Genomic DNA, 20,411 nt, shown 5'->3' on the forward strand with positions numbered 1-20,411 from the left:
CAGTTTATTTGTATTGTTAAGTTTCAAGAATCCTTTGTATATTTTAGATAACAGTCCTTTAGCAGAATTTTTCTTTTTTCTTTTTTTTTTTTTTTTGGCAATTATCTTCACCCTGTCTGTGGCTTGTCATCTCATCCCTTTGACAGAGTATTTTGCATAGTAGAAGTTTCTAATTATAATGAAGTTCAACTTATCAATTGTTTCTTTCATGGATCACAACTTTAGTGTTTTACCTGAAAGGTCATTGCCATATCCAAGATCATCTAGGTTTCCTCCTATTTTATCTTCCAGAAGTTTTATAGTTTTGCATTTTACAGTTAGGCCTGTGATCTATTCTAAGTTAATTTTTGTGAAGGGTATAAGGTCTGCATCTAGACTTTTTTTTTTTTTTTTTTTGCTTGTTGATGTCCAATTGTTCTATAACCAGTTGTTGAAAAGAATAACTTTGCTTCATTGTCCTGCAAATTGCCCCTTTGTCAAAGGATAGTTGGTTATAATTACGTGGGTATATTTCCGAGCTTTCTATTTCATGCCATTGATCTGTCTATTCTTTCACAATTAGCATCCCGTCTTGATTACTGTAACTTTATAAGACTTGAAAGCAGGTAGTGTCAGTCCTCTCACTTTTTTCTTCTCTTTCAAGATTGTCTTTGCTATTCGGAGTCTATTGCTCCCCTCTATAAACTTCAGAATCAGTTTAGTGGTATGAGTAAAGTAATTTCATGGAGTTTTGATTGGGGTTCCATTTAACGTATACACCGAGTTGGGAAGAACTGATGTCTTGACAATATTGAGTTTTCCTGTTCACAGACATGGAATATTTTTCCATTTATTTAGTTCTTTTTTGATTTATTTCATCAGAGTTTTATCATAATCATATAGATCTTACATATATTTTGTTAGATTTATACATAAGCATTTCATTTGGGGGGATGTTAATGTGAATGATCCTATGTTTTTATTTTCAAATACCACTTGTACATTGCTGGAATATAAGAAAATGATTGACTTTTGTATAATATATTATTCTTGTGTCCTGAAATCTTGCTGTAATTACTTATTTCTTCCAGCAGTTTCATTTTTTGTCAGTTATTTTGAATTATCTACAAAGGTGATCATATCAAGTGTAAATATTTTTTTTTAATTTCTTCCTTCCAATCCATAGACATTTTCTTTTCTTGTCTTCTTAATGATGATGCTGAAGAACAGTGGTGTAGGGGACATTCTTGTCTTGTACCTGTTCTTAGTAGGTAAGCTTGAGTTTCTCACTATTTAAGAAGATGTTAGCAGTAGGTTTTTCATATATATTCTTTATAAATTTGAGGAACTTTCCCTCTGTTTCTAGTTTGTCAATAATTTTTATCATAAATAAATGTTGGAGTTTGTTAAAATCTGCCTCTATTAATATATGTTGTAATGTTCTTTTTTAGCATAGTGAGGCAATAAATTACAATAATTAATTTTTGAATGTTGATCCAGACTTGCATACCTGAAATAAAACCCAGTTGATAATGGTGTATAATTATTTTTATTTATTTTTATTCATTGTGCAAGTATTTTGTTAAGGATTTTTGCAGCCGTGTTCATTAGCAATATTAATCTATAGTTAATGTATATTAATCTAATAGCTTTGTCTTGTTTTCAGTATTAGGGCAATGCTGGCCCTTTTCAATAAGGTAGGGAGTATTCCCTATTTCTATCCTCCAAAAGACATTGAAAATGGTATAATTTCTTCCTTAAATGTTCAATAGAATTCACCAGTGAACTCAGTGAAGATTAATGCATTCTTCTTTGGATTATTAAATATTGTCTCAATTTATTACTATATATAAGCCTATTTAGATTGTTAATTTTTCTTCTGTGAATTTTGACAGCTCATGTTTTTAAAAGAATTGGCCTGGCTGGGTACAATGGCTCAGGCCTATAATCCCAGCACTTTGGGAGGCTGAGGCAGGCAGATCAAAAGGTCAGGAGTTCAAGAGCAGCCTGACCAACGTGGTGAAACCCTGTCTCTAATAAAAATTCAAAAATTAGCAGGGCATGGTGGCACATGCCTGTAATCCCAGCTATTTGGGAGGCTGAGGCAGGAGAATCACTTGAACCTGGGAAGCAGAGTTTGCAGTGAGCTAAAATGGCACCATTGCACTCTAGCCTGGGCAACAGAGTGAGACTTCATCTCAAAAAAATAAAACAAAAATAAAAAAAGAAAGAAATGGCCTATTTAATCTAGGTTATAAAATTTGTGGGCATATTATGGTTCATAGTATTCTTTCTTTGTAATTATTTTATTTTCTTAAGTTCCAGGGTACGTGTGCAGAATGTTCAGGTTTGTTTCATAGGTAAGTGTGTGCCATGGTGGTTTGCTGCACCTGTCAACCCATCAACTAGGTATTAAGCCCAGCATGCATTAGCTCTTTCCCCTAATGCTCTCCTTCTTCCAACCATCCCCTGACAGGCCCCAGTAAGTGTTGTTCCCCTCCCTGTGTCCAGGTGTTCTCATTGTTCAACTCCCACTTATAAGTGAGAACACACAGTGTTTGGTTGTCTATTCCTGCATTAGTTTGCTGAGGATAATGGCTTCCAGCTTCATCCATGTCCCTGCAAAGTACATGCCTGGCACAAGACAAGGATGCCCTCTCTCACCACTCCTATTCAACATAGTATTAAAAGTTCTGGCCAGGGCAATCAGGCAAGAGAAAAAAATAAAGGGTATTCAATTAGGAAAAGAGGAAGTCAAATGGTCTCTGTTCGCACATGACATGACTGTATATTTAGAAAACCCCATCGTCTCCACCCAAAATCTCCTTAAGCTGGTAAGCAACTTCAGCAAAGTCTCGGGATACAAAATCAGTGTGCAAAAATAACAAGCATTCCTATACACCAATAACAGACAAACAGAGAGCCAAATCATGAGTGAACTCCCATTCACAATTACTACAAAGAGAATAAAATACCTAGGAATCCAACTTACAAGGGATGTGAAGGATCTCTTCAAGAAGAACTACAAACCACCGCTCAATGAAATAAAAGAGGACAGAAACAAATGAAAGAACATTCCATGCTCATGGATAGGAAGAATTAATATCGTGAAAATGGCCATACTGCCCAAAGTAATTTATAGATTCAATGCCATCCCCATCAAGCTACCACTGACTTTCCTCACAGCATTGGAAAAAACTACTTTAAATTTCATGTGGAGCATATTATTTATATTTTTCTTTTACTTTTTTTGTTGCTTTACAGTTTTCAATATGCATTTACAGCTAATCCATGTCCACTTTCAAATAACACCATACTGCTTCACAGATTATATAAGTACTTATAACAACAAAGTGATTCAAATTTCTTCCCCCCATCTTTGTACCATTTCAATTCTATTATAAATGAAATGAATGGCAGCAATAATACAAAGATGAGTGGGCAAGAAATTAGAGTACATTTATATACTATATATGTATACACACATATATATACTTACATAGAATATATAGACACAAACACACATATACACATACATAGAATATGTATATATATACACATACACACACATATAGACACATACATAGAATATATATAAAATAGATTGTTGCTATTGTTTTGAACAAACTTCTATCTGTTAGGTTAATTAATAGGAGAAAAAAAATTTTATTTTACCTTCACTCATTGTTTTTCCATGTTCTTTCTTTCTTTAGGTAGGTCAGAATTTCTGATCTATATCATTTTTCCTTTTCCCTCAATAACTTTTAAATTTTTTGAAATGCATATCTACTGGCAATAAAGTTTCTCAATTTGTGTTTGTCTGAGACTGTCTTTATTTCTTCTTCAATTTGATTGATAATTTTTCAGGGCACAGAGTTCTATGTTGGTGAAGTTTTTCTCTCTCAGCACTTGAAACATTTACTCTTTTCTTGCTGCAGGTTTTCTAAGGAATTGGATGTAATTCTTTGTTCCTCTATAAGTGAGGAATATATATGTTTTCCTCTGACCTTGTCAAGATTTTTTTCTTTATTGTTGATTTTCTTTAGTATTTTTCTGTTATGGTGGCTTTTTAAAAAATATCTTTAGCATTGTTTTTTCCTTAAGATTTTCATCTCTGTTTACATTGCCCTTCTGTTCTTATATGCCTTCTATTTTACCCATTAAAGCTGTTGGGATATTAATTATAGTTGTTTGAAATCCTGTCACGTCTGATTTTGATATTGTTCTAACTAAATAAATTATGCTTTTAGCCTTCTTGTATGTCTTGTAATATTTTAAATGGAAAGACAAAATGTACTGGGTAAAAGAAACTGCTATAAATAGGCTTTACGTAATGCAGTGGCAAGGGGGAGGGGGAGGGGCAGTGTTCCACAGTCCTGCGATTGGACCTCAGTCTTTTAGTGAGCCTATGCCTCTGAACTGTTAACTTCACAAGTGTTTCTCAGGGCTTTTATTTTAATTTTTAATTTTATTTGTTTACCCTTCCAAAGATGGAAGAAGATGGGTAGAGTAAATTGAAATTGGGTATTTCCCTTCTCTCACATGAAAGTTAGAGATAACCACAGTTGTGTATTCTATTTCCCCCACATCAGTTTGGTTCTGATAGTATCCCAGCAGGTCCTGGTTAACTACTTTCTTCTGAGAGCAAGCCTTGTTAAGAAAAACAGAATGCTCTGGAATATTTTTAAATGGTTCATTTCCCCTCCCCCTGCTGGAAGTATGAGGGGATTATTCTCCACTATTTACTATAAGAACCTCATCAAGCTCCTGGAGGTAAATATCACAATATTGCTGGAGTCACCTTAAGACTGTGTCCCCCCTGGGGTTTTTAACTCTCAGACTTGTCCTTACTAAGCCTTCAGCAATTCCTCAGTTATAGTACAGGTTTTCCTACCGCAGCACTGGTTTTGCTCATGAGTCTTCACTCTGGGAAGCCCTGACTCTCTGTATTGACCCATCTATCTCTTCAGTCGTGGGGGTAGCAATTTGTCCTGTGTCCTCAACTCTTTTCTTGCTCCAGGAACAACTATTGATGTTTCATCTGTTCAGCTTTCTAATTGTTGTTAGGGCAGAATGAGGAGGAAAACTCAATAAGTTCCCCTACGTTCAATTTGACTTTTTGTCTGGAGACATTTTGCAAAACACAACACAGGTAAGTAGATACAAAATAGAGATGAGGTTAAGAATAAAATGAGAAAGAAAGGAAAGCCATGAAAAGATCAATCATAAGAAACCTAGTTTGGATATATTGACATCAGACAAATAAGATTTCAATAGAACAAGTATCATCAGGGATAAAAAACAATATTTTGAAGAAATAAAAGCTTCAATTCATTAAAAAGATATAACAATGCTAAATGATTATGCACACAATAACAAAGCTTCAAAAAATGAAGCAAGAACTGACATAGCTAAGGAGAGACACAAATCTATAAATTTATTCGGGTATTTAACACTCATGCATTAGTAACTAACAAAATGAGTAGACATAAATCAATACAGAGGCATCTCAACAAATATAATATAATTTGAATTTATAGAATAATATTAACCAATTTGATGTAGTTAGCAAATGCAGAACAAAATACCTAACAATGGCAGAATGCAGTCTTTTCAAGTACACCAAAGACATTCACCTAGATGAGCTATATAAGAAATTATAATCAATTCCTAAAGATAAAACAAAATCAGACAAAGTATTTTTGTAACAAAATTGTGATTAAATTAGAAATTGATGAAAAATCATAGAGCTAATAGTATATTTTATGGTTAAAGATTGAATGTTTCCTCCCTAAGATTAGAAAAAGGCAAAGATTATTTATATTAATTATTCTTATTTATTCTATTAATCTTGAACTGGAGATCCTGGCCAGCACAGTAATACAAGTTAAAAAAAAAAAAAAAAAGTAAACGTTATAAAGATGGGGAACACAAAAATAAAACTTGTTTTAAAAATTTTTGGAGGACATGTTTGTGTACATAAAAAATCTTAAGCAACCTACACCAAATCACTGCCATAAGGAATAACTAAATCTAAAAACCTAGCAGGATATAAAACCAATTATACAGAAATCTATTTTATTTTCATAAACTTTTTATGACAACTAAAAAATTAAGTGAAAAACGTTATTTACAATAGCATGAAAATGACATAATGAAGAATAGAAAATTTGAAAAGCAGCTGGCAGAAAGGGGCTGATTACATGCATCCGGGAGCAACATCTGCCACCAAGGGACCAGGACACTAGGAAGACTGGTGCACTCTGAGCAGATCTTTGCAAGGAAGGGATTGAGAGTGGACAGAGGGAGGACAAAGATGCTGGGCTCAAAGGGTAGGAAGCCGGGTAAACTGCATGGGCCTTACATGAAGCAGGACTCGTTCCTGGTCCCTAGTGACTCCTGTGATAGGGATGAGTTGAAGAGACAAAGAGCAATGCACTCTTACCATGGACGCCTGGAATACTGGGAGCAGGAGACCCAAGACCCCCACAGACACTTGAGCTAGTAGACACAGCTGCTTAGAGAGGTGCTAGGGGCAGGACTTCTGCTTGTGCAGAGCCTAGAGGGTTTGATTTGGGAATGTCTGCAGGGGAGCCAACCAATGACACCCATCCCCCAAGGCATGTCATGATCCCATAGGAGATTCTAGCCTTAGGGAACCTGTCAGACCTGAACAGAGCAGGGTGGTCTTGCCTGAGATGGGACCAGTTTTACCTGAGTGCCCTTCTGTCTGCTGGCCTCTCCTGGGGCCCCAGCTGGCTGTGTCTACTTGCAGTGCAGTCTTAGATGCCCAACTGAGGTACCTCCTAGGGGCCTGCATTGTAGTTCTTACACTGGCAGGCAATGCTTGACTATATCAGAGAGTTCTGTACAGCAGCCTCCACCAACAACGTGCACCAGCCTATCTCCCTCAACTGCATCTCCCTCAACTGGGATCTCCCTCAACTGCAATCTCTCTTGTGCCAATTTGCCAGCACACCCACACTCACCTAAGGCTACCTCCCACCATAGTTTTGCCACTAAGTGTGTGCACAAGCAAACCTCACCTCCCCTTCCCTGCTTGAGCAGGGGTGTATGTGCACCTTATTGTGCCATTGTTATTGGTGTCTGTGCACCCAACCTTGCCTGCACTTCACGTTTGCTGTTGCTGCTGGTACAAGTGAATAAGAATGGATTCCGCTGCTACCACCCAACGAAGCATGTTGGCTGGCACCACCTTTTGGAGTGTGGTGGCCTCCAGCCAGGGAACACTTTGGGCCCTCTAGGGCAGCAGTTTTCCAACTTCAAGGGGCCAAAGAACAAAGCTTGGCTTCACATACCAGCTCCCCAGTGTTAGAGAATGAAGCCCAGGAGTGCTGAGCTAAGCCATGGTCCCCCTCAAATTTACCAGAAATGTAGGCCGTTGATTGAACCCACCTTATACCACAATCAAAATCCTAGGGATATCAAAGAAGCTAAAAGAAAAAAAAATCCCATCCAAAAGACAAACTTCAAAGACAGAAGAACATCGGCCCATATAGACAAGAAAGAACCAGCACAATAACTAGTGTGACTAAAAAAGCCAGAGTGTCCTCTTATCTCCAAAAGACCATACTGGTTCCCCAGCAATGGTTCTTAACCAGGCTGAAATGGCTAAAATGACAAAAATCGAATTCAGGATACGGATAGGAACAAAGATCATTGACATTCAGAAGAAAGTCTAAACCCAATCGAATAACTCTAAGGAATATCATACAATGGTACAGGAAATGAAAGGCAACATGGCCATTTTAAGAAAGAACCAAACTGAGCTGACAGGGCTGAAAAACTCACTTCAAGAATTTCAAAATACAACTGCAAGTATTAACAGCAGAATTGACCAAACCGAGGTCAGAATCTCAGACCTTGAAGATATGCTCTATGAAATAACTCAGTCACACAAAAATAAAAAAAAAAGAAGAGTAAACAAAACCTGCAAGAAATATGTGATCATGTAAAGAGACCGAATCTATGACACATTGACATCCCTGAAATACAAGAAGAGAAAGCAAACCACTTAGAAAACACATATTTCAGGATATCATCCATGAAAATTTCCCAACCTTGCTAGAGAAGCCAACATTCAAATTTAGAAAGTGCAGAAAACCCCATGTGAAATACTGCACAAGAAGACCATCCTCAAGACACATAGTTATGGAATTCTCTGAGGTCAAAATGAAAGAAAAAATGTAAATGGCAGCTAGAGAGAAGGGGCAGGTCACCTCCTAAGGGAACCCCATCAGGTTAACAGGAGACCTTTCAGGAGAAAACTACAAGCCAGATGAGAATGGAGGCCTATATTCAGCATTCTTAAAAGAATTTCCAAGAAAGAATTTTGTGTGTAGCAAAACTAAGCTTCATAAGCGGAGAAATATGACCCTTTTCAGACAAGCAAATTCTAAGGGATTTCATTACCTCCAGACTTGCATTATAAGAGGTCCTGAACAGAGTGCTAAATATGGAAAGACCATTACCAGCCACAACAAAAAGCACACTTAAGTACACAGACAAGTGGCACTACAAAGCAACCACACGAAAAAGTCTGCATAATAACTAGCTAAAAACATGATGACAGGAGCAAATCTACAAATGTCAATACAAACCTTGAATGTAATTGGGCTAAATGCCCCTATTAAAAGTCATAGAGTGGCAAGTTGGATAAAGAAGCAAGACCCAATGTTGCCATGTCTTCAAGAGACCCATCTCACATGCAATGACACCCATAGGCTCAAATTAAATGAATGAAGAAAAATATACCAAGCAAATGGAAAACAGAAAAAAAGTAGGCATTGCTATTCTAACTTCAGACAAAATAGAGTTTCAATGAACAAAGATCGAAAAAGACAAAAAAGGGCATTACATAATGGGAAAGTTTTCAATTCAACAAGAAGACCTAACTATCCTAAATTCCTATGCACTCAACACAGAAGCATCTAGATTTATAAGGCAAGTACTTAAGAGACCTATAAAGAAATTTAAATAACTACATGATAATAGTGGGAGCCTTCAATACCCCACTGATAATATTAAACAGATCACCAAAGCAGAAAACTAAAAAAGATATTCAGGACCTGAATTCAGCACTTGACCAAATAGACTAAATGAACACCTACAGAACACTTCACTCCCCATGACAGCAAGAAAAACACACACACACACACACACACACACAATATACATTCTTCTCATCTGTGCATGGCACACACTCCAAAATCAATCCCAAAATTGGACATAAAACAGTACTCAACAAATTCAAAAAAATCATATCAACTGCATTCTGGGACTGCAGCACAATAAAAATAGAAATCAATATCAAGAAATTTGCTTACAACCAACTAATTCCATGGAAATTCAACAACCTGTTCCTGAATGACTTTTGGGTAAATAATGAAATTAAGGGAGATATCAAGAAATTCTTTGAATGAGATCAAAGATACAACATACTAGAATATCTGGAACACAACAAACACTGTGTTAAGAGGAAAATGTATAACCCTAAACACCCACATCAATAAGTTAGAAAAATCTCAAATTGACAACTTAACATCAACTGAAAAACTAGAGATCTAAGAGCAAACCAACCCCAATGCTAGCAGAAGATGAGAAATAACTCACATCAGAGCTGAACTGAAAGTAACTGAGATGAGGATAACCATACAAAAGATCAACAAATACAGAAGTTTTGTTTTGATTTTTTTCATAAGATATCTGGACTGCTAGTAGAGTAATAAAGAAAAAAACAGAGAAGATCCAAATAAATACAATCAGAAATGACAAAGAGGACATTACCACTGATCCCACAGAAATGCAAATAACCCTCAGAGACTGCCATATATACTCCTGTGTACATATGCTAGAAAACCTAGAAGAAATGGATAAATTCCTGGACACATATACCCTCCCAAGACTGAACAAGGAAGAAATTGTATTCCTGAAGAGACTAATAAAGAACTTCAGAATTGAATCAGTAACAAAAAGCCTGCCAAACAAAAAAACCCAGGATCAGATGGATTTACAAATTCTACCAGATGTATGATAAAGATCTGGTACCATTCCTACTGAAACTATTCCAAAAAAATTGAAGAGGAGGGACCCTAACTCATTCTGTGAGGCCAGCATCATCCTGATATCAAAACCAGGCACAGACACAACAGAAAAAAAAAAAAAAAAAAGCTTCAGGTCAATACCTTTGATGAACATAGGTGCAATCATCTTCAACAGCAACCAGCAAATCAAATCCAGCAGCATATGAAAAGCTAATCCACCACAATCAAGTAGGATTTATCATTGGGATGCAAGGTTGCTTCAACATACACAAATCAAGAAATATCAACACAGAAATGATCTAAAAACAAAAATTTTATGTCTATCTCAATAGATACAGAAAAGGCTTTCAATAAAATTTAACATCACTTCATATTAAAAACTCTTAACAAACTAGGCATTGAAGGAACATACTTCAAAATAAAAACAGCCATCTATTGCAAACCCACACCCAACATCATACTAGATGGGCAAAAGCTAGAAGCATTGCTTTTGAAAACCAGAAAAAGACAAGGATGCTCTCTGTCACCACTCTTATGCAAAATTGTACTGGAAGTCCTGGCCAGAGTAATTAGTCAAGAGAAAGAAATAAAAGGCATTCAAATAAAAAGAGAGGAAGCCAAAATATCCCTGTTTGCTGGTATGATTCTACACCTAGAAATCCCCACATTCTCTGCCCAAAAGTTCCTTCAGTTGATAAACTTCAGCAAAGTTTTGGGAAACAAAATCAATGTACAAAAATAACTAGCATTCCTATACACCAACAACAGCCAAGCCAACAGCCAAATCAGAAAGGTAATCCCATTCACAATTGCTACAAAAAGAATAAAATATTTAGGAGTACAGCTAACCAGGAAGGTAAAAGACCTCTACAATGAGAATTATGAAATAGTGCTCAAAGAAATCAGAGAAGACACAAATTGGAAAATATCCCATGCTCATAGACAGGAAGAATCAATATCATTAAAATGGCCATACTACCCAAAGCAATTTACAGATTCAATGCTATTTCTATCACACTACTAATGATATTCTCCACAGAACTAGAAAAACTGTTTTAAAATTCACATGGGACCAAAAAAAAAAAAAAAAAAAAAAAAAGCCCTAATAGTTGGGGCAATCCTAAGGGGGAAAAAAAAAAGCTGGAGACATCACATTACCCAACTTAAAACTATACTACAGCGCTACAGTAACCAAAAGAGCATGGCACTGGCAAAAACAAACAAACAAACAGGCACAAGGACCAATGCAACAGAATAGAGAACCGAGAATTAAGACTGCACACCTATGACCATCTGAACTTTAGCAAAGTTGACAGAAACAAGCAATGGGACCAAAAGAGTCCCTATTCAATAAATGGTCATGGGATAACTGGCTAGCCATATGCAGAAGATTGAAACTGGACCCCTTCCTTATTCCATATACAAAAATCAACTCAAGATGGATAAAGACTTAAATGTAATGGCAGTAAAGTAGTTAAGGCTGAAAAATACACCTATCTCCTATTTCACTCTATGTTCCAAGATTAATTTAAATGGATTATAGGCCTATGCATAACATTTATAAAGTAAGATTTCTCAACCTCTGAAGGATTGGCATTTTTGGCCAGTTAGCACCTCTTCTTTTGTAACAACTAAAAATGTCTTCAGATTTTACCAAATGTTTTCTGGGAGGCAAAATAGCCTCCATTTGAGAATCATTTCTCTAGAAGAAATAATGGAAATATATCTTCACATCCCTATAGTAGGATATGCCACACACACACACACACACAATAAAAACAATAAACCACTGATGAAATATATTTTATCAAATTTAAAATTTCTTCTCACCTAAGGACATCATTAAGAAAACACGTAGAACACAAACTAAGAAAAATATTTACAGCAAATAAATATAACAGCTTATATTCAGAACATAAAAAGAAGGATTAAAATCAATAATAAAGAGACGCTATTGTTTGGACTTATCTTCACTCACTCTTTTGAACTTGACAAAAAGGAGAAAAAAGATCTATATACAAAGTCTTTATATGTAGAGTGTCTGTCTTTTACTCCTGAAGAGCAAATAAAATTTACTCTACTTTCTTGGTAATATTCCTACAATTAGCATCATAATATTGAGTGTACCAATAATTACATCTTTCCATCCTTGCCAATGAAGGAGATCATCAGCAATCAAGGTCAAATTTGTAACCCCTGGCAACTACCTTCCTGACTGTCTCAGGTTACCAGACACTCCCATAAGCATGCTGTGGCCCTTTGTAAGGACATCTGGGATTTCCATTGAGCTTCCTGCTACTAGGTTATACACCTGATGATTCCATTGCTCCTATTAAGATGTAATTTAATTTTCCATTTAGCATCCTAAGTCCTGAGACCATATGTTTTAGAAGGCAAAAAACACATCTTTCTGATTTTTGCATCCTTAGTTCTTGGCCCAGTGATGGCAGCACAACAGTACTCAGTAGGCATGTACTGAATTAGTAAGTAAAGAATACTCTTTTAAAACTAGTTTGTCTGAATAGGTTCTCAAACTCCTGCAGTACCTTAATTTTACATAGGAGCAAAGCTAGAATAATAAATGGTAGGGATGAGCATTCCCATCTTCATTAACCTTATGATGACATGGAATTTCAATGAGAATGATTTATTTAGCCAGTGTCACATGCCTCATTCTCTTTTACCTCCTCTTCCCTCTTTGGCCTTTTTTTTTTTTTGGTCCTTTCTCTGCATTATCTTGTCAAGGATGGAGGAGTTTTCAGAGCCCCCCTTTGTTTTCTGACATCATATGCAAAGCACTCCCCAGGGAGAAAACCATAAGGCAACACTAGTTCTCTGCAGCCTTGAATCTGTCACGAGCAATGAAAATATCCAAGGAGATATCACTACTCAAAAGTCATCTAGGAGTGCATATTTGTCCAGCTTATTTCTATAATAAAAATTATTTTTCTTTAAATGTTGACCCTAAATCTTGAGTTAGAACCTAAAATTGCATCCAGACCACCCCAATATCAGTGCACTCCAAGGGGCTTTTCAAAGGGACTCAGGTGTGTATTCCACATTTGAGAATGACTTTAGTTCTCAATGTACACACCTTTCTAACCACACCCCCTCAGCACCCTATCACAGTCAAGTCTTAACCCTCTTTAGTTCTAGGGTAGCACCTTCTCTGCTTAGGTCCTACTTCATGACGTTTGCATGACAGCTTGGCATAGTGGTAAAATGGAAATATGCAGAATTAGCAGGTAGAGATCTAGGCGCATGCCTCAGCTTCACCACCTGTTGGCTTAAGGAAATTGGGGATTAATTAAATTATTTGAGTTTCAGATTAATTAAAGAAAATGTGAAAATTTTAATATAAATGGGGCTGAGTGTGGTGACTCATGCCTGTAATCCCAGCACTTTGGGGGGCCCGAGACGGGTGGATCACCTGAAGTCAGGAGTTCTAGACCAGCCTGACCAACATGGTGAAACCCAGTCTCTACTAAAAATACAAAAATTAGCTGGGCATGGTGGTTGGTGCCTATAATCTCATCTACTTGGGAGGCTGAGGCAGGAGAATCGCTTGAACCCGAGAGGAGGAGGTGGCAGTGAGCTGAGATTGTGCCATTGCATTCCAGCCTGGGCAACAAGAGTGAAACTCCATCTCACATGAAAAAAAAATTTTTTTAAAAGGGAAAGGAAAGATGGAAAGGAAAGGAAAGGAAAGGAAAGGAACAAAATATGAACATAAATGGGAGAATGTGATAGGGCCCCTTAAATTATAAAAGTATATATGTGTTGGTTTTGTGTTTTCCTTTGTATGTTTTTATTAGCTATGAACAGAATATGTATGGCTTTTTTTTTTTAAGTTCTGGGATACATGTGCTGAATGTGTAGGTTTTTTACATAAGTATACATGTGCTGTGGTGGTTTGCTGCACCTGTCAACCCGTCATCTAGGTTTTAAGCCCTGCATGCATTAGGTGTTTGTCCTAATGCCCTTTCTCCCCTTTCCCCTCACCCACTGACAGGCTCCAGTGTGTGATGTTCCTCTCCCTGTGTCCGCATGTTCTCATTGTTCAACTCCCACTTACGAGTGAGAACATGCGGTGTTTGGTTTTCTGTTCCTGTGTTGGTTTGCTGAGGATGATGGTTTCCAGCTTCATCCATGTCCCTGCAAATGATCTGATTGCTGAAACATTTTTTTAATGGCATGTTCAGCAAAGGTTTCACTAAAGAATCAAGAAAATAATTGACAAAAATTCAGGCATTCAGGAGTGTTAGGAGGCAATCTAGACAGGACTTACACATGAAACAGCTGAAAAACAGACTGTGATCCCTCCATAACACATAATTTGAGGGCAAAAATGGGTTAACATTGAGGACAAGAAGTTCAGATTTATAGAATACCTGTCGGGAGAGATATAGGGTTACTTTGTATCCTGCCACTGTCACTGGGGAGATATGTTGGACACAGAGTTCTATCGTGCAAAGTTAAGTGAGAGAGGTTCTAAGGAGATTGTTCAGACAGCATGATATACTGTTCCCCCTGTCCTTTCAAACTGAGAGATCAAAGTATATTCATAATGGACTTAGACCTAGGAAATGCAAGGGGCAGTGAGAAGATAGAAGTGACTATGGCCATACATAGCAGGTTGGAACTGCACTCCCATGAATTAATGGACACAGATTCATGAGTCTTGTTAATTTCATGTGTGTAGGGGGTGGGGGCACATACACATGCATGAGATACACAACCTGGGTTGAAACCTACATCGGTTGCAACAATAATTGGGGCTTGAATTGGGAGTTTTAAGCAGCCAATAGCTTTTGCATCATTGAGGATAAAAAATCCCCAGCAATGTGAGTCTCCAAGGATACTATAAAAATGGTGCATTAGAAAAAAGTGTAAACTTTGACTGCTTCCCTAAGCCAGAGAGGATTTTATTAATCACCCCTTGTGGGCATTAGAATTTAATTCCAGCTTCAATAGAATGAGATTTATCTCACTTTCTTACCCTTCCTCCCACCCTCAGCTTTTATTCTGTAGAAGATGCAGTTAAGAGTTTCCTCTCCTACTGCAGGCTGATTTCTTTCAGCTGACCATGGCTGGGGAAGAAAAGAATCGAGGATTGTGTATGAAGTTCAGAGTTTGAATGAGACCCAGGTCATGACATATTAGTAACAGAACTAAGACCATTCTTGTGATAAAAGGTCAGTATTTTATTTGAAGTGGCCATATGTGCGGTGGAAACCACCTTAGTTTTTATCCAATTGGATTAGGGAAAAGAAGCAAATAGAAAAGGTTGCAGGGGCAGTTGTGAGAAAGAATACAATTGCTTTATGGTTTTATTCTAAAATTGTGCTCTTTCAATCTAACATTGACATTATTATTTTTATCTTTACTATAATAATGATCATTATCTTCATCATTATTATTCTAGATGGTTGGGAAACTAAGCTAGCTTTCTAATGGCTCTTTTAAAAAAAAAAAACTTACAAAAAAGCTTATTATGGGATTGGCTCATAATTAATCTTATGGGAAGGCCAAACCGAGGAATTATGTCTGACAGAAGGGAAGAAATGACCGTGGTGGCCTTCTTAGACCCTGTGGGAAAGGCCTCTACCTATCCAGTGAAAGTGTCTACCTAGACCAAGAGGTATTTTAGTTTCCTGACTCAGGGCATGTTGAGTAAAGCTAATTTGCCAGTCCTGGGCAGGGGTAAATCCTTGAGCTTGATGTGTAGGGAAGGGAGGCGCCCTGAATAATCCTTGAGGAGTAGTAGAACAGCAGATAGAACACTGAGAAATTATTTCCTTGAGGATAGATTTCCACGATGGAAAGGAAATGAGAGGTTCTAAAAGGCGGGCTAGTGGCTTGTACTATAGCATAGCCTGCCTTTGCTGGTGTGTGGCGATTAGGCCTGGTGGAACTGTCATCAATAAACCAAGTGTGATCAGGGTGAGAAACAGGGAAGAAGGAAATGTGGCGAAATGTGGTGAACGTCAGGTGGATCAGAGAGATGCAGTAATGAGGGTCAGGTGTGGTATCAGGAATAATGTGGGAGGCCAGATTGAAGTCAGCCAGGAACAGTGGTAATTGTGGGAGACTCAGCAAAGAGTGAGTACAGCTGAAGAAGCCAGGGAGCAGAAAGTATATGTGTCAGGTGTGAGGAAGAAAACAGATTTTGGAAATTAGGAGAGCTGTAGAGAGTGAGTTGTGCATAGTTTGTGATTTTAAGGGCCTCTAAAAGTATTAGGGCAGCAGCAGCCACTGCACGGAGATAAGATGGCCAGCCTAAAACAGTAAGGTCAAGTTGTTTGGACAAAAAGGCTACAGAACGTGATCCCAGTCCTTGCATAAGAATTCTGAATACACAGCCCTGCACTTCAGCTGTGTGGAATGAAAAGGGTTGGATGAGTCAGGGAGAGCTAGGGTGGGGTCAGTCTCTAAAGCTGTCTTCAAGGAATGGAAAGAGGAGTGGGGAAAGGATTTAGGATCTATGGGGTCAGCTAGGCTTCCTTTTGTGAGTTATATAATGGTTTTTTTAGGATGGCAAAACCAGGTATCCAAAGGCGAAAGTATCTAACTATGCCCAGGAAGGAAAGGAGTTGTTGTTTTGTAGAAGGGATTGGGGTTTGGGAGATTAGCTGGACATCATCAGCAGGGAGAGCACGTGTGTTTTTATGAGAATTATGACAAGATAGGTAACAGATGAGGAAGAAACGTGGGCTTGACTGAAGTAATGGGGACTGCCTGTGAAGCTTTGCGGCAGTACAGCCTAGGTAATTTGCTGAGCTTGATGGGTGTCAGGGTCAGTCCAGGTGAAAGCAAAGACAGGCTGGGATGAAGGGTGCAAAGGAATATAAAGAAAGCATCTTTGAGATCTAGAAGAGAATAATGGATTTTGGAGGGAGGTATTGAGGATAGGAGAGTATATGGGTTTGGCACCATGGGGTGGATAGACAAAACAATTTGGTTGATAAGGCATAGATCCTGAACTAACTTGTAAGGCTTGTCTGGTTTTAGGACAGGTAAAATGGGGGAATTGTAAGGAGAGTTTATAGGCTTTAAAAGGCCATGCTGTAGCAGGTGAGTGATAACAGGCTTTAATCCTTTGAAAGCATGCTGTGGGATGGGATATTGGCATTGAGCCGGGTAAGGGTGATTAGGTTTTAATGAGATGGTGAGCGGTGCATGATCAGTCACCTAGGAGGGAGTAGAGGTATCTTATACTTGTGGGTTAAGTATAAGGTATCTTATACTTGTGGGGGATAAAAGAGGAGGACGCAAAGGAGGCTTTGGATTGGGAAGAAGGGTGGCAATGAGATGTAGCTGTAGTCCAGGAATAGTCAGGGAAGCAGATAATCTAGTTAAAGTGTCTTGGCCTAATAAGGGAACTAGGCAGGTGGGGATAAATAAAAAGGAGTGCTTAAAAGAGTATTGTCTAAGTTGGCACCAGAGTTGGGGAGTTTTAAGAGGTTTAGAAGCCTGGCTGTCAATACCTACAACAGTTATGGAGGCAAGGGAAACAGCCCTTGAAAAGAAGGTAATGTGGAGTGGGTGGCCTCCATATTGATTAAGAATGGGAAGGACTTACCCTCCACTGTGAGACTTACCTAAAACTCGGCATCTGTGATGGTCTACAGGGCTTCCAAGGCGATCGGGCAGCATCAGTCTTCAGCTGCTAAGCTGAGAAGATCTGGGAAGGAGTCAGTCAGAGAGCCTTGGGCCAGAGTTCCAGGGGCTCTGGGAGTGGCTACCAGGTGAGTTGAACAGTCCGATTTCCAGTGGGGTCTTGCACAGATGGGACACGGCTTAGGAGGAATCCTGGGCTGCGGGCATTCCTTGGCCTGGTGGCCAGATTTCTGGCACTTGTAGCAAGCTCCTGGGGGAGGCAGTTCTGGAGGAATGCCTGGCCACTGCGGTTTAGGCGTTTGGAAGTTCTTGTGTGCTGGAGATGTGGCTGGGGTTTGTCTCACAGTGGAGGCAAGGAATTGCAACTCAGAAATATGTTGCTACTTGGCTGCCTCTACTCTATTATTGTACACATTGAAGGCAAGGTTAATTAAGTCCTGTTGTGGGGTTTGAGGGCCGGAATTTAATTTTTGGAGTTTTATTTAATGTCGGGAGCAGATTGGGTAATAAAATGTATATTGAGAATAACACAGCCTTTTGACATTTTAGGGTCTAGGGCTGTAAAGTGTCTCAGGGTTGCTGCCAAATGAGCCATGAACTGGGCTGGATTTTTATATTTGATGAAAAAGAGCCTAAACGCTATCTGATTTGGGATAAAGAGAAAGGAGCATTAACCTTGACTATGCCTTTAGTAGCTCCAGCCACCTTTTTCAGAGGAAATTGCTGGGCAGGTAGGGGAGGGCTAGTCACGGAAGGAAACTGTAAGCCTGACCAGGTGTGAGGAGGGGAGGTGATAAAAGGATTATAGGTGGAGGAGCGAAGGCTGAGGAAGAATTGCGACTTAGCTCAGCTTGGTGAGGAGGGGGAGGTCAGATAGCTATGTAGAAAAGGAAGATCTGGAAGACTCAGTGACACTTGGGGTTGGGACTGAGGGGACAGGCAGGAGGGAAAGAAGGAAGATTTGGGACAAGTTGCATTGGGAACAGAGACTAGGAAGGGCCCGACATCTAAAAGAATGCCTGGACGTCAGGCACCTCAGACCATTTGCCCATTTTATGACAAAGAATTATTTAGATCTTGTAGGATGGAAAAATTCAAAGTGCCATTTTTTTGGCTATTTGGAACTACTGTCAAGTTTGTATTGGGGTCAAGTGGCATTGCAGAAGAAAATAAGACGCTTAGATTTTAGGTCAGGCGAGAGTTGAAGAGGTTTTAAGTTCTTAAGAACACAGGCTAAGGGAGAAGGAGAAGGAATGGAAGGTGGAAGCTTGCCCATAGTGAAGGAGGCAAACCTAGAGAAAAGACAGTAGAGACACGGAGAAGGCGTGGGGGGGTTCTTGCCTTCCAGAAAAGCAGAGAAGGGGTCAGGGCATGGAAATAAGGGGTTGGGGCGCAGAGATAAGAGGTCAGGGTGTGGAAATAAGGGATGGGGCACAGAGATAAGAGGTTGGGGCATGGAAATAAGGGATTGGGGCATAGAGATAAGAGGTCAGAGTTCCTGCCCCTCCCTCAGAAAAGCAGGACTCGCCACTAAGGGTAAAGGACCAAGGCAGGTGTCCCTGCATGGTCTGACACCTCTGAAACCTGGGTGAATAATAATCAGAGAGGTGTCCCTGCAATGATTAAACACCAAGGGAAGGCTGCCTTCCCTCGTCCGTGACCAGCGCCGGAATTTTGGGTCCACAGATAAAACGTGTCTCCTTTGTCTCTACCAGAAAATGAAAGGAATTGAAATTAAGAGAAGGGAGAGATTGAAGTGTGGCGCCAAGATTGAAAGGAGAAAGAGGTTGAGGGATAGTGAGAGAGGTTGGAGAAGAGAGTAAAAAGAGGCTGCTTACCAGATTTAAAATTGGTGAGATGTTCCTTCGGCTGATTGGTCTGAGGACCAGAGGTTGTAGGTGGATCTTTCTCACGGAGCAAAGAGCAGGAGGACAGGGGATTGATCTCCCAAGGGAGGTCCCCCAGTCTGAGTCACAGCACCAAATTTCATGCACGTCCCTGTGAAGAGACCACCAAACAGGCTTTGTGTGAGCAATAAAGCTGTTTATTTCACCTGGGTGCAGGTGGGCTGAGTCTGAAAAGAGAATCAGCGAAGGGAGATAGGGATGGGGCCGTTTTATAGGATTTGGGTAGGTAAAGGAAAAAGGGGGGTTGCTCTCTGGCAGGCAGGAGTTGGGGGGTGGTCACAAGGTGCTCAGTAGGGGAGCTTTTGAGCCAGGATGAGCCAGGAGAAGGAATTTCACAAGATAATGCCATCAGTTAAGGCAGGAACAGGCCATTTTCGTTTCCTTTGTGATGGAATGTCATCAGTTAAGGCAGGAACCGGCCATCTGGATGTGTACCTGCAGGTCACAGGGGATATGATGGCTTAGCTTGGGCTCAGAGGCCTGACAATAGTAATCTATAATTTTAATTGAATATCATTAGGGAAACACAAAATGGACAAAATGAGAATTCTCTAATAATATGTTTAAAATTTTATAGGTAAAATCCATTATAATCAACTTTAAAGCATTAAAATAAAAATTCACAAGAACTTTCACCACAAAAGCAAGGAAGGCCACAATATATGTACATAGATACATGCATATATATAATACAAGTAATTATTAAAATAACACAAATATTCCAATTAAATAATTGGTAATGGAGCTGCAATATAAACAAAATTAAAATGCAAATGGTCAATTATTGTATGGAATATGACTGAGGTCATATAAATAAGAGAAATACTAAATGATAGTGACA

General features: G+C 38.9%; 1 long non-coding RNA gene across 2 annotated transcripts in view; it reads right to left on the reverse strand.

Moving 5' to 3' along the window:
* The window catches only part of LOC104007773 (uncharacterized), a 29,390-nt gene extending 9,631 nt beyond the window's left edge, over positions 1-19,759 (reverse strand). The window contains exons 1-2 of one of the 2 annotated variants that reach the window (XR_001720452.2): positions 19,502-19,759; positions 17,645-17,727 (exon numbers count right to left, since the gene is read on the reverse strand). This is a non-coding gene — a long non-coding RNA (uncharacterized LOC104007773). Of the gene's footprint in view, positions 1-17,644; positions 18,058-19,501 lie in introns of those variants that run through there. The other variant, XR_001720451.3, reaches the window with a different exon arrangement.
* Positions 19,760-20,411: the final 652 nt, after the last annotated feature.

This window comes from Pan troglodytes, chromosome 7 (assembly GCF_028858775.2).
Source record: "Pan troglodytes isolate AG18354 chromosome 7, NHGRI_mPanTro3-v2.0_pri, whole genome shotgun sequence".
Lineage (NCBI taxonomy): Eukaryota > Metazoa > Chordata > Mammalia > Primates > Hominidae > Pan > Pan troglodytes.